Consider the following 14,012-nt stretch of genomic DNA (forward strand, 5'->3'; position numbering starts at 1 on the left):
GCGTAACATCTACAATTACCGGGTTAAAGTCCATAGGCGCGCCTCGGCCTGGCTCGAGGCCGCAGGGACCACCTGTGAGTGTAAGTCAATTCCAGGTACGTTTTTACGAGGGGCTTCAATGCGTTGTGTGCGTCACCTGCCGTTGGCTGAGACCTCGCGTGCGGCCGAGAGAAAAGTAACGCTGGAATTGTTTACTTAAATGGTAAAAAGTATTTAAATAGATTTGTTTTTATTTTAGGTTCTTCCGACTGTCTCATTCTAGACTGTCCGACGTACTTGTAGGCCTACTTCTGTTCGTGGATAAGCTGCATGACGTGGCAGGTCTGTACACCTGCTCGTGCACGATCAGTCCAGGTGGAAATGGTAGCAGGAAGGTTGAAGTTTACCAAGTTGGGAATCTCTTCAGTTTCGCTGGGTTGGCGTGTACTGTACTGTACTGTACTGTACAAGGAAGGCAAACCCGTTCACCTGCACAGCGTTGCGTGTATGTACCTGTCCGCACTTGTTTTATCACAAGCATGCATTTTGTTCGAGCTTACCTGCATATTCTAATGTCTGTTTACGTGACATTTTTTGTGCTTTTCCAGGCGAGTCGCTTGACAAACAGAGAAACAAAAATAAGGGTGTAAAAAACAAAAACAAAAAAAAGAAACCGGTTGGGTAAGAGAATTGTCACTTTGGGTGTAGCGAATGATGAGCGAATAACTCACGGATTATGTGTAACGGGAGTTTGTGCCATAAGTTCATAAAGTTGGTGAAATGCAATCGTACACCAACTTTGTATACTTTCGTCTTTACTCTTCAGGTATTTAACTTTTTAATACAAATAATGATGTAATAACATAAATAATAGTATTTGTCTTTTCTATTTATCCTTCACAGATGGGCAGCATTCATTTTAACTTTTGTCTTTTAAGATCCTAGCATCCTTCAACATTAATGTTCAATTATCACAATGTGATGTGCTCATATGACTGTTGTAACACGTCAGGTATGTATGTATGCATGTAATTGTATGTATGCATGTAATGTGTGTGTATGTGTGTATGTATGTATGTATGCAGCAGCAATGCAGCATGTAATATGTATGTATGTATGTAATATGTACATACATGTAATATGTAATATGTACATGCATGTAATGTGTATGTATGTATGCATGTAATGTGTATGTATGTATGCATGTAATGTGTATGTATGTATGCATGTAATGTGTATGTACGTATGCATGTAATGTGTATGTACGTATGCATGTAATGTGTATGTATGTATGCATATGTATGTATGTATGTATGCATGTAATGTGTATGTATGCATGTAATGTGTATGTAAGCCTGGTGTTGGCTTAACAGTTAGGGTATATGTATATTGTCGCACGAATCCCTCGATTAATACCGCAGGATCGCGGATGACCGAACGGGCTTTAACTGAGGCGACGATCAATTCGGATTCGACTAGAAAAACGCGGGAGGGAAGAAGGAAGAGGAAGAAGCGGCAAGCGCTTACCTGTAGCGACCCGACGGCAGCTCCGATCCTGGAGGAAAGTAACTCACGAACGAAACCCCAATTCAATGTACAAAAAGAAACACGTTTATTGAAAGGAACCCGAGCACAAGGAAACGCGACAGTAAATAAATAATGTTCCCAGATCGGGATCCCGCACATAGACTTCATATACAGGACGAAGGAAATGAATTAATAAATAAAAGAATCGTCGTGTAGTGCGTTCCTGCGTGCGAGCTTATCTGTCTGTATGGTGTAGCGTCGTCAGGAATCGACAGCTCCATGCGTACAAGCCCGCCGTGGCTCCGATGTCGGCAGGAAGCAGGCCTCGATGCACCCCTCGTCGGTCGCACACGAGGTCCCGTTCGTTCACAGCACCAAAAGCACCACAAAGATTCAAAAGACAAAAGCACCAAAAGCACCACGAAGATTCAAAAGCACCACAAAGATTCAAAAGCACCACAAATATTCAAAAGCACCACGAAGATTCAGGGACGACGCCAACGACCACCAGGGAGGAACGCAGGGAAGAAGAACCAGCCAAGCCGATCACCGAACACGCGAAGCACAAGCACTGAACCCAGAACGAAGAGCCTCAAACTCAGAGCTGCCTCACGAATCAAGAGCGAAGAGTGATCTCCAAGAGTCCAGCGCAGAGAGAGCGATCTCTAACACGAAGGGGCGAAATGCCCGTGAACGAGCTGTTTTGTCACGCGGTGTGACGTCAGTTCTGGCGTGTTACCAATCAGAGTTCGATTCTTCGTGACCTTTCCCGCCTTCCGACGTCACCGTCACCGGTGCTCTTCCTCCAACCGGCAACCTGTTTCTAAGTCGTGTCTTCGTGCCTTCCGCCCTGATTGGCCGAATGTTCGCGCCTTCCGCCTCAACCATCGCGCCTTCCCCTCGATCAATCACACGTTCCCTGGGCGTGGTTATAGCTTGCCTCACACGATGTTTGACGCCCACGCTGGTGTTGTACGCGGCCGCTTCCTGCTTGTCTTTCCTGTAAGTCTTTTTGTAAGGGAGGGGAATTATTTACTGTGGTGCACTAAGGGATCTATCTAGTGTCTATGTGAGTGTGTTGCCATAATGGACACTGGACTGGTGACAGAGGGAACCGACAAACGAGGGAATGTTATCCATAATCCCTGTACTATTTAGCACGCCCCACCCCCTTGTGGCGGGGTCACAAATACGCACTTATACCGACATCCGGGCTGCACACAGAACTTATTGCATATAGATTCCCTATCACGACAATGAGTTCCCTACCTATACAGATCTACCTGGCTCTAGATATTCCTCTACCCAAATTCATAACAATATATATCTTCCATCAGGCTGTAGGCCCAAAACATGCCTAAACCCGTTTCCCAGCTGAGCTTTCATAATATCACCTTCACTCCCGAGCAGAGCTTCGGAGGTACAACAAGCATGGATTGGAAATCTTAGCTGATAGAATGGAACGAGGTTGTCGAGGTTACCAGCTGCACCTTTTTTTATTTTTTTTATTTTTATTTTTTCTGTAGTATACAAGATCGAGGCTCGTGGAAGAGCTGACATTAATCGCACAAAAAGTCAAACCGACACATAAAACCCAAAATAAGAGGAGCGGTAGACAAGATGGGGAGAGGCGGAAGGACACAAACACAACATTTGAGAGCAGGGACATCGAGAGAACTGTGGGAGGGAGAGGACTTGGGGGGAGGTGGGAGAGGTATAAAACATATGGACACTGCAAGGACTTCCAGGAAAGACGTTGGAAAGAATTGCGACATATGCTCACTGAATATTTACACTGAATTCCCATTTCTATCAATACACACTCCAAAGGAAATTGCTCATTTCAGGTGAGACATTTATGCACCCCACGTTATTGAAGGGTATGTATGTATGTATGTATATATATACATATATACATATATATATGTATGTATATATATATATATATTTATTTATATATATATATCTATATATTTATTTAGTTATTTATATATATATATATATATATATATATTCCCCATGGTGCACAATTTCTCATTTGTGTTTTATTAGTCTCAACCTGGTGGGGATGTGTGTGTGTCAGTCATTCGTTTTTATCTTCATTTGCGGATATCAAGAGATGGAATGAAGTCCTCCCAGGACCCAAAGTATCCACCTCCTCTTCGGTGAGAGATCACAGTTCATGGACCAGGCTGTTCAACTTTTTCAGAGTTTTGTTCCAAGGGCTCTTTACAGGATCATCACTGAACAGCACTCCTCCAGTTGTTGTTCATTTGTGGTAATATTCCCAGGGATGGTTTGTAAAATCTCAGTGAGTTTCTTTATCATTCCTGTTGCTCCAATGATCACTCGTACAATTTTGATGATCTTCAGCTTCAAAGATCTCTTGACATCATTTTTGAGGGCTTTGTATTTGGTCATTTTCTTGATTTCTGCATTGCTTAGGCCAAAATCACTGGATACTGATATCTTGATCAGCAATGCTGTCTTTTCCTTTTTGGTCCCGAGTATTATGAAATTTTTTTGCATCCCGGAAGCAGGTGACGACTTACTGTTTCTGTCTTGCAGAAGCTGCACCTGTCCGTTTGGCTCAGTCCCGCCGTCTTTTTAAATCCATTGGTGTAGTGTCCTTGATCTTCGGCATTTATTATGATTCGTTTGCAGTCCCAGTTGAGCTGACTTCTTCTTAGCCATTCCAATGAGCCTTATTTGTCTATCCCCAATCTACTAAATTCTTTATTGCATTTCCCTTCTATTTTGTGTGTGTGTCCGTGTCCACGTCTATATATTTTCGCTTTAAAATTGTTTTCTCTGCAACCGCTTGTCCAATCAATATGGAACGTTAAACATATGAGGGACTCTCCACAGATAATATTGTGTTGTTAACTCTGACATCATAGGTCACATGTTATGGCAGCAATATTGGATTTTTTAATTTTATTTTATTTTTTTATTTTTTGTATACTGAATCGAGGCTCGTGAAAGAGCTAACATTTACTTCACAAACAAATCAACCAGACAAACAAAATACCCAAAAAGAGGGAGCGGAAGTCAAGATGGGGAGAAGGGGAAGCACACAAACACAACATCCGAGAGCAGGGAGATGTGTGGAAGGGAGAGGGCCCGGGGGGAGGAGGCATGGGAAGGGGGGGGGGGGGGGAGGGAGAAGTATAAAACACAAGGACACCAAGGACTTCCTGGACAGAAGTTGGTATTTCAAAAAGTGGAATTGGGGTGAAATTAGCGGGGTAGAAAAGATCAAGGTTTTGGATGGGGGAAGATAAGAGATGGTGGTGAACAGCTGTTTTAAAGACTTGGAGGGTGGAGTGGGATTGAAGAGAGTGAAGGAGTTTGTTCCAGAGGCGGGAGAAAAGAGGAATGAAGGAGTGAAGGTGAACAGAGAGTCTTGATTTTGGCAGTTTAACCATAAGAGGGTTGCAGGCAGATCTTGTGCGACCTGTAGGAATATTTGCGGGATAGAGCCCAGAGAGAGCTGGGGGGGGGGGGGGCAAGGCAGAGAGGAGTCGGTAGAAGGCGGAAAGACCACCAACCTGCCTGCGGTGAGTGAGTGAGAGGCCCTTGGAGTTAGCTTCATCGTGGGAGATTCCAATGATTCTGAATGCTTTGGTTTCAACAGCGTGAAGACGAGCTAGGTGTGAGGCAGGAGCACCAGCCCAGAGGGGAGAGCAGTATTCCATTGAGCTGCGGATGAAAGCCTTGTATGTGGTGAGGAGCTCAGGTGTGCCAAGGAAGGACTTCGCACGACGGAGGATGCCCAGTCGGCGACTGGCTTTGGAGGCCAGATTTGAAATGTGGTTTTCCCAGGAAAGATCATGGCAGATAGTGAGACCCAAAAGCTTGAGTGACAGAACTTCTTGGAGAGGATTATTCAGAAAGTGGATGGGAGGGTTGTCCAGTCGGTCTTTTCGGAGAGACATCGTAAGAGTGTGAGATTTGTCAGGATTGAAAGACATGTTCCACTTGTTTGCCCAGTCTGTGATTTTGTCCAGGTCTGCAGAGAGTGAGGAGGCTGCAGACTGCCGATCTGAGGGATGAAGAATGGAGCGACAGAGAGTAGAGTCATCAGCAAAGAGATAGAGAGGATTTTCAAGAGAGTCAGAGAGATCATTGATGAAGACCAGAAAAAGCACAGGGCCCAGAACACTGCCTTGGGGAACTCCAGCCTGAACAGGAAGAGGAGATGAGAGAAACCCATTCAGGGCCACACGTTGACTACGACTAGAGAGGAAGTCCGCCAGCCATGCGTGGAGATTTCCATGGATACCAAAAGAGGAGAGTTTGGTGAGCAGAGCGGGGTGCCAGACCGTATCGAAGGCACGTGATATGTCAAGGGAGACTGCTCTAATTTCCTGTTTGGCATTGAGGACCTCCATCCATTGTTGAGAAAGCAGAAGCAGCATGTCCAGAGTAGAGTGTCCAGGTCTGAAACCAAATTGATGATCAGAGATCAAGCCATTGGAGAAGAGGAAAGATTTCATATCTGAAGCAATGATGGATTCCATGACTTTGCTGAAAATTTGGAGAAGGCTGATTGGTCTGTCGTTGCTGGGATCTGTTTTTGCACCTTTTTTGTACAAAGCAGTGATGTTGGCAGATTTCCAAGCAGATGGAAGATGACCTTGAGCAAAAGAGAGGGTGAAGAGAACAGAGAGGGAGTGAAAGAGCGGAAGAACATGATTTTAGGACCCGTGGGCTGATGCCGTCAGGTCCAGTTGCAGAATCAGAGTCGAGGTTTGACAGAAACTTCTCCACCTTGTCAGGAGGAAAGGACACAGAGTCCAGGAGCAGCTGGGTACGACTGGGTACGGTGGGTACAGAGAGGGATGGGTTTGGGACACAAGATTTAGAGGCAAACACAGAGTTGAGGCATTCAGCTTTTTCACGTGCTGAGTCAGCTGTGTGGCCATTTGAGGTGAGGGAGGGGATGGAGGGGGAACAAACACCAGAAACAGATTTGACCAGACGCCACCAGGATTTGGAAGAGGGAGACAGATAAGAGTTCAGTCCTGAGACAACAACACACACACACACACAGAGGAGGTTGTTTGTTGTTGGTCCTGAGAACGGAGAGATATTGTTTCCTGGCTCTCCTGAGGGTGGACACACACTTGTTTCGGGCTTTGTGAAAGGAAATGAGATTGCCTTCCGTTGGATTTGCTTTCCAGGAGACGAAAGCAAGTTGTTTCTGGGCAATAGCCTCACCACAAGATTCCGTGTACTATGGACGGGAGGAAGGGTATGACAACTGAAGACGAGATGGGATAAATCTGTGCATGTGAGAGAGCAATTTACTTTGGAAGAATTCCCAGGATGAGTTGATGTCAGAGGCAGTAGAGATGGGAGACCAGTCCAGATGATTGATGGCTGCTTGAAGACCGTGCCAGTTGGCCTGAGTGAAATGCCAGACTCGTCGACGCTGAGGAGGCTCTCTGAGAATGGTCAGAGAGATGTCCACTTTAACAAGTGTTACGTGGTCCTCCCGGTAACTACCTGGTCTCGGTGACCCCCGGACCGTGGGAGGCACCCCGCCAGAAAGATATATGATTTATACGCTTTCGCAACACAATCAATATGAAAGACAGAAACAATTCAAGTCAATAGGAAACCCCTACACCAAGGATCCGGATTAACGGATAATGTATTCCCAATCAATCAACAATAATCAACGCTCAATCAACAACATTACTAAGATGTAAACTCATCTACAATAGCTCTAAGATGGCCATCTTATACATTCCTCACGTGAGCCCCACTCCCGACTCCCTCCATGGTCAATGTCTCTCACAATGTCTCCGTACTCCTGTAGTTCGATCTCCGCACGTGGGCGGTTGAACGGACCCTTCCTGACGTGCTTCCACCATGCACGTCCCGTACCGGGAACAGCTGCTGCCGCGGACACCTCCTCGGCAGCCCACCGAGGTCGGTGCTCGTGATCGCGGCTTTGGGGCTCGCAAAGCGTGCGAGGCCCAAGGCGCCTGCCGTGCGCGTCCTTGTAGACGGTGAGGCGAACTGTGCCGGACGCTTGGTTCCGTGCACGAACCCACGGCGACTTGACGTGTAAATGGGTAGTTACACGTCCCGGTAACTCCTCTCGCCAGACGGGCTTTTAAACGCAGCTTTCCCCATGCTGCTCAATATCGATACCGCTCTTCTCGGCACTGGGCGAGGAAGAAGAAGAGAATCGCCGCTTCTCCCGGACCTCGTGTCTTTTCTTCTTCCGTTTCCGGTCTCCTTTTCCCCAGAAGGGCTCCTGACCCTTTAATCACAACAACCTTTAATCGACTACACATTAATAAGCAAAGATCTGAATAGTAATTCACATAAATCCGTAACACAAGCACATGATCAGAAGTGCCGATTGGAGCAGATGAGCAGCAGACATTTTCAGGGAAGTTAGTCATAACCAAGTCCAGAAGAGAAGATGCTCTGTTAACTGAGATCCGGGTTGGGAAATTGACATTGTGTCAGTCCCTGTGAGTCACAGAAGTCCTTTGCTGAAGAGCCATGGCTGGTGAGAGAGGTACCCACCCCCAGCCAACTGGCATGGTGACAGTTGAAATCACCACATATGAGGAAGAGAGAGTTGGGATGGGTAGATAGAAGTTGGTCCATATTATCAGACAGCGAGATGTAGATGGAGTCATCACTGTTTGGTGGACGGTACAACACACATATGAATAAAAGGTGGGAGCGAAGGGGAAGCCGTAGCCAAAGGTATTCCTGGGGGTGAGGTGGAGAGAGGGCAGTGCAGGGCCGAGTGAGGAAGAGGTTTTTTTTATAAAGATAGCAACCCCACCTCCAGGACGAGGCTCAGGTCTATCATACCGGAGGAGGGAGTAACCTGGGAAAGATACCAAGGAATCGGAGACATCATGAAGGAGGAAAGTTTCTGTTAAGCAGATCACGGCTGGTTTGTCAGAAGCAACCTGTATGGAGAGATCAGTTAAGTTTGAGCGAAGGCCCCGGATGTTTGAGGTCCATACTGTTAAGGAAGAGGAAGGGGGAGTATCGGATACAGAACGGGGGGGGGGGGGGGGGGGGAATGTACGATGAATTTGTGTACGATTAATCGATTATGGGTTCGATTATTAATACGATTAATGGGAAACGAATATTTATTGCAAAATGAGTTTCTTGAGACATTCGAGTCAAAAATACATTTGAGGATGCTGAAGGATGGGTGGAGTTCTGGAGAGTTTAGGGAATGAATGAAAGATGCACTGTAAGAGATGGAATTTTTTTTTGGAATGAATAGATTTGGTGAGCAAGTCGAAAGCATTCTTTTATAGAAGAATGCTTTCTTTTATTTTATAGGATTAAAGGTTTGACATCATTTTCTCCGAAACTACTCAATGAAAAAAAAATTGAAACTCGAAAAATGTCATCAACTCCCAATGGGGTACATAGGGTGATCACGATGAAATCATTGGTGAAGTGGTGTTCCAACCATAATTTGTTGAATTGAAATCCTCGTCCAATAAATCTGAAATTTCATATTATCTGATCTATGACATGATGTGATTAATAATACATAAAATAACCACCTTTAGAGGCCATTTTTCCCCGCAAAGCGGGGGTTGGCCTTTTTCGGGAACCGTGGTTGTTGTTGTTTTTTGGTCCCCTTTTTGAAGCAATGTTTTACGGCCGGATGCCCTTCCTGACGCCAACCCTTTTTGACGCCTTTAACGACAAACAGGGAATTACCAGTGAACTGGTACTCAATTAGCCGACCTCGGAAGGATGACAGGCTGAGTCAACCCCCCTGGCGTTAATTCAGCGATCGACCGGGATTCGAACCCAGGATCCTAGGATCCTAAGCCGGCACCCTAGCCGCTAGCCCAACACCAGGGTTGAAGAATCCTGTGAAGATGTGATTGAAGAATTAAATTTATGATGTTCATAAATATAACCCATGCCAATAAACTGTGTGACATAATAGGGTGCATGGATGATACGGGTATATGGACCATAATAGCAGTGGACCATAATGGCAGTGGACCATAACAGCAGCGTGTGCAGTTAACGATGCTATTTTTGTTCAGAATGAATGCGTGAGTTTAGATTATGCACTCAACAGAGTGCCGTTCTAGTTGTAAATGTACTCATACCTAATCGAAAGATTGGTGTAAGCTCGACATTTCAACTGATCAGGGATGGTTCAAAAATAAAAACTCCTCGCTTTCCATGCATATTGATTCAAAAAGGCAGAGATTCTGATAAAGCTGTTCAGGTATCTGCATTCAAGTTTCCTTTTTAGTTGGCTATGTGGGCAGTGGGATTGCCTCGGGGTACTTACTAAAAGTGTTACAATAATGAATTGGGTCATGTTGCATTCCCAGTTTTCTCATTGCTGGTTTGCTTGATTTGGTGACTGAATGTCATCAGGCTACAATGCTTGGACAGAACAATAATATTGTTACTGATCGCGGTTTAGGATGTTGTTTGCCGAGCGAAGGCTCCGCGACCGAACAGTTGTTCCCCGACTCACCCGATTCACCCAGAACTTTGGCCGTATCGCACCGCAGCTGCCCAATCTGGAAAAGACTAAAACGACGAAATGCAAAGAGGAAAAGGAATAAGACGAGAAGACGGACAGAAGAGTAATTGGATTTATTATACACACAAGCAAAAAGAAAGCAGTCACGTTTATTTACAACACATAAGACGCAGGTGACACAGTGCAAATACTAGCTTATACAGACTTAATTAAATACCCAGGGACAAGACACACAGAACAAACTCACGTACACAAGAAGGGTGGAAAGGCAGGAGGTGGATGGCTGGAGGGAGAGGAAGGTCCAAGGGGGTCCTGCAGCACGATCGGCGCGTTTAGCAGCCGCCGTTCCTTCGCGGCCCTGCTCAAAACCGCCGTCCAGGCCCCAAGCGGCTGTTGGGTGTTGTTGCTGCTGTGGCCGCCGCTTGCTTTGCCAGGACTCGTCTGACTCGTCTGGTCCAAACCCTCAACTCAACAACACTCTTGCACGTCTCCCTGTCCAACCACTCTTTCTCTCTTGGTCAAACCACTCTTTCTCTTTCTTGGTCCAACCACTCTTTCTCTCTCTTGGTCCACTCACTCCTCACCACCGACCACTCCACGCTTCTTGCGCGCGCGCCTTTATAGCGCCTCCGGCGATCAAGCCGCCGGCCTTCAGGACACGCCCATCGGTGTGCTCACCTCGGCCCTGGTTGGTCACGCGACCCTCTGGCTCCGCCCTTGATGACGACAGGCGGGCACGCCCCTCTTCCCCGACCCGAGCACATGTTCAATGGTGGTTTTGGAGGGGATGTAATTGGCAATCGAGGCTTGGCAATGACGAAAGGGGTTGTGAAAGGAAATGGAGATTTTGGGGATGGGAATGAAAGGGGATCTATTCTCTTTCACTGGTGCAATGGAGTACTTCAATTAATGGGAGACACAGCCTTACCCTAAAACACAGAATAAGATATAACTATCGAACAGGGGTATTCTATTATTGGCTGACGTGTATGCTTGTGGACTAATTATGGGATGCCCTTTTACCTTTACACAGCTCCGGAGGCAGGGGGCGCAGAATAAACAATAATAATAATAATAAAGCACACAATCAAAAAAATATACAGTCCTCATATCCGCAACAATATGTAAGGATATGTGGCATTGATGGATTTTGTTTGTTTGTGCGTGTTTGTATCTTCTGTATGTATGTACTGTCGTGGCCAAACATATTGGTACTCTTGCACATTTTTCAAATAATGCACCATTATTTCTTCCAAAAAACTGTTGAAATAAAAAATATATTTTGGTATCCACATATGTATTTCTTTGGTTTGCAGTGGAACAAAACCAAAAAAGCTGAAAAAAATTACTAAATCTTAGCTTATTCCACACAGAAATCCTAAAATGGCCCGGACAATATTATTGGTATATTTTGGAAATTGTTAGAAATAATTAGATTTCAAGCAGGTGATTCTCCTTTACTTTGGAATTGAACTCACCTGTGGTGAGTTGCAGGTGCCTGCAATATAAAAATCACTCATTCAACCAGTTTGAATAGAGAAAAGGAGTCATTCTGCTGTTTTGTTTTGCTGTGTGTTCCGCAATGAGCATGGAGAAAAGAAAGAAAACCAGAGAATTGTCTGAGGAGGTCAAACACAAGATTGTGGCCAAGTATGAACAATCTCAAGGCTACAAGTCCATCTCCAGAGACCTTGATGTTCCTGTGTCCACCGTACACAATTATCAGAAGTTTAAGGCCCATGACACTGTAGCCAACCTCCCTGGACGTGGCCGCAAGAGAAAACTTGATCGAATATTTCAGTGAAGGATTGTTCGAACGGTGGAGAAAGCACCTCGATCAACTGCCAAACAGATTCAAGCTGACCTTCAGACATAAGGTACGACAGTTTCAACTCGCACCATCCGTCTCCATCTCAATGAAAGGTGGTTCTATGGTAGGAGACCATGGAGGACCCCACTGCTGAGAGAGAGACGTAAGAAAGCCCGACTGGTGTTTGCCAAAACATACATGAACAAGCCAAAATCCTTCTGGTAGAATGTCCTGTGGACAGATGAGACCAAATTAGAGCTTTCTCGTAAAGGACATCATCTCTATGTTTACAGAAAACAAAATGAAGCCTTCAAATAAAAGAACATCTTACCTCCATTCAAACATGGAAGAGGTTCAGTGATGTTTTGGGGTTGCTGTGCTGCCTCTGGCACTGGGTGCCTTGAATGTGTGCATGGCATCATGAAATCAGGAGATTACAAAGTCATTTTGGAGCGCAATGTTCAACCCATTGTCAGGAAGCTGGGTCCCTGTCGACGATAATGGGTCTGGTAGCAGGACAATGACCCCAAACACACTTTAAAAAGCACCCAGGAATGGTTCAAGACAAAACGCTGGACTGTTCTGAAGTGGCCAGCAATGAGTCCAGATCTAAATCTCATTGATCACCTGTGGGGAGATCTGAAAACAGCAGTTGGGAGAAGGCACCCTTCAAATCTGGGAGAACTGGAGCAGTTTGTAGAAGATTGGGCCAAACTGCCAGTAGAGAGTTGGAGGAAGCTCATTCATGGCTTTAGGAAGTGCTTGACTGCAGTTATTTTGTCCAAAGGTTGTGCTACCAAATATTAAGTCTATGGTGTCAATAAGTTTGCCAATGCCGTTTCTTTTTTATTTTCTGATTTAAAAGGATATGTTAAGTTCTAAATCAAAAACAAAGGTTCTGTAATGTTAACAGTGAAATAAAGAATTGTGGAGACCAAATACTTTTCTCAATTTAAACCTCTTTTTCGAAAACATTGTGAGTTATTTGAAAAAAGTGCAAGGGTGCCAGTATTTTTTGACACGACTATGTAAGTGCATATGGCCTGGTATTGGCTTAACAGTTAAGGTTGCTGGCTTAAAAATGCAAGGTCCTGAGCTCACGCTCCTGTCACGTCATTGAATTAACACCAGGTGGGATGACTCAGTTTGTCATCCTTCCGAGGTCGGCAAAATGAGTACCAGCTTAATGGGATGAATGAGCCATTCGAGTGTCCTGCGTCGGAGTGGCAACTGGTCCAGGATTGTGCCCATTAGCCAAGAAACTGCTTCGTCAAACATATGCATCTGTAGATGAAAAAAGGAGTGTGTGTGTGTGTGTGTGTGTGTGTGTGTGTGTGTGTGTGTGTGTGTGTGTGTGTGTGTGTGTGTGTGTGTGTGTGTGTGTGTGTGTGTGTGTGTGTGTGTGTGTGTGTGTGTGTGTGTGTGTGTGTGTGTGTGTGTGTGTGTGTGTGTGTGTGTGTGTGTGTGTGTGTGTGTGTGTGTATTTAATTTATATAATACTAGGGCATGCCCGTACTATATATATGCCCGTACTATATATCTATCTAAAATTATATCCCCCCCCTCTATTTACATGAAATGGTTTGGTCCATTCGCAACGCCAAAGCGAACGGCGAACGGCTTGCGAGTACAGTGACAATCCCCCCCCTCTATTTACATGAAATGGTTTGGTCCATTCGCAACGACCACAGAACCCCCCCCTCTATTTACAGGAAATGGTTTGGTCCATTCGCAACGCCAAAGCGAACGGCTAAATCGCCATAGCTCGGTAAGTACTTGTCCGATTAATTTCAAACCTTGAAAAGGCACATCCTCGGGTCCCCAGCAATATACCTGGCAAGTTTCAAGTATATCGGACCGGTAGTTGTCGAGAAATCGTTGTCGCATACACACATACACACATACACACAGAGATTAATGGAATTATAGATAGATAATGTGTGTATATACGGTATATATAATTATACACATCGGCTCTGTGCCTTTATTTTTTATTTCCTGTTTTTTTTTTTATGAGCTGACATAGATTTATTTTTTAGTTATTTTGTATTATTTTACGACTTGCATTACAGTGGATTATTTTAGTAAATATTAGCAGTTGTGCAAGAATCTTTTTTTTTCCTGATGCATTTGGGTATTGTAAAGGTTGCAGGTTGTTCGTGATTAGAAGGTCTCTGG

General features: G+C 45.0%; 1 protein-coding gene across 5 annotated transcripts in view; it reads left to right on the plus strand.

Moving 5' to 3' along the window:
• LOC137416826 (rho GTPase-activating protein 15) overlaps window positions 1-14,012 on the plus strand; it is a 186,635-nt gene continuing 172,623 nt past the window's right edge. For 2 of the 5 annotated variants that reach the window (XM_078781893.1, XM_078781895.1), the window contains exon 1: window positions 1-95. The gene's annotated coding sequence lies outside the window, so the exon portion shown is untranslated. Of the gene's footprint in view, window positions 96-243; window positions 485-14,012 lie in introns of those variants that run through there. The other 3 variants (XM_078781894.1, XM_078781897.1, XM_078781896.1) reach the window with 2 other exon arrangements.

This window comes from Myxine glutinosa, chromosome 7 (genome assembly GCF_964187855.1).
Source record: "Myxine glutinosa chromosome 7, kmMyxGlut1.1, whole genome shotgun sequence".
Taxonomy (NCBI): domain Eukaryota; kingdom Metazoa; phylum Chordata; class Myxini; order Myxiniformes; family Myxinidae; genus Myxine; species Myxine glutinosa.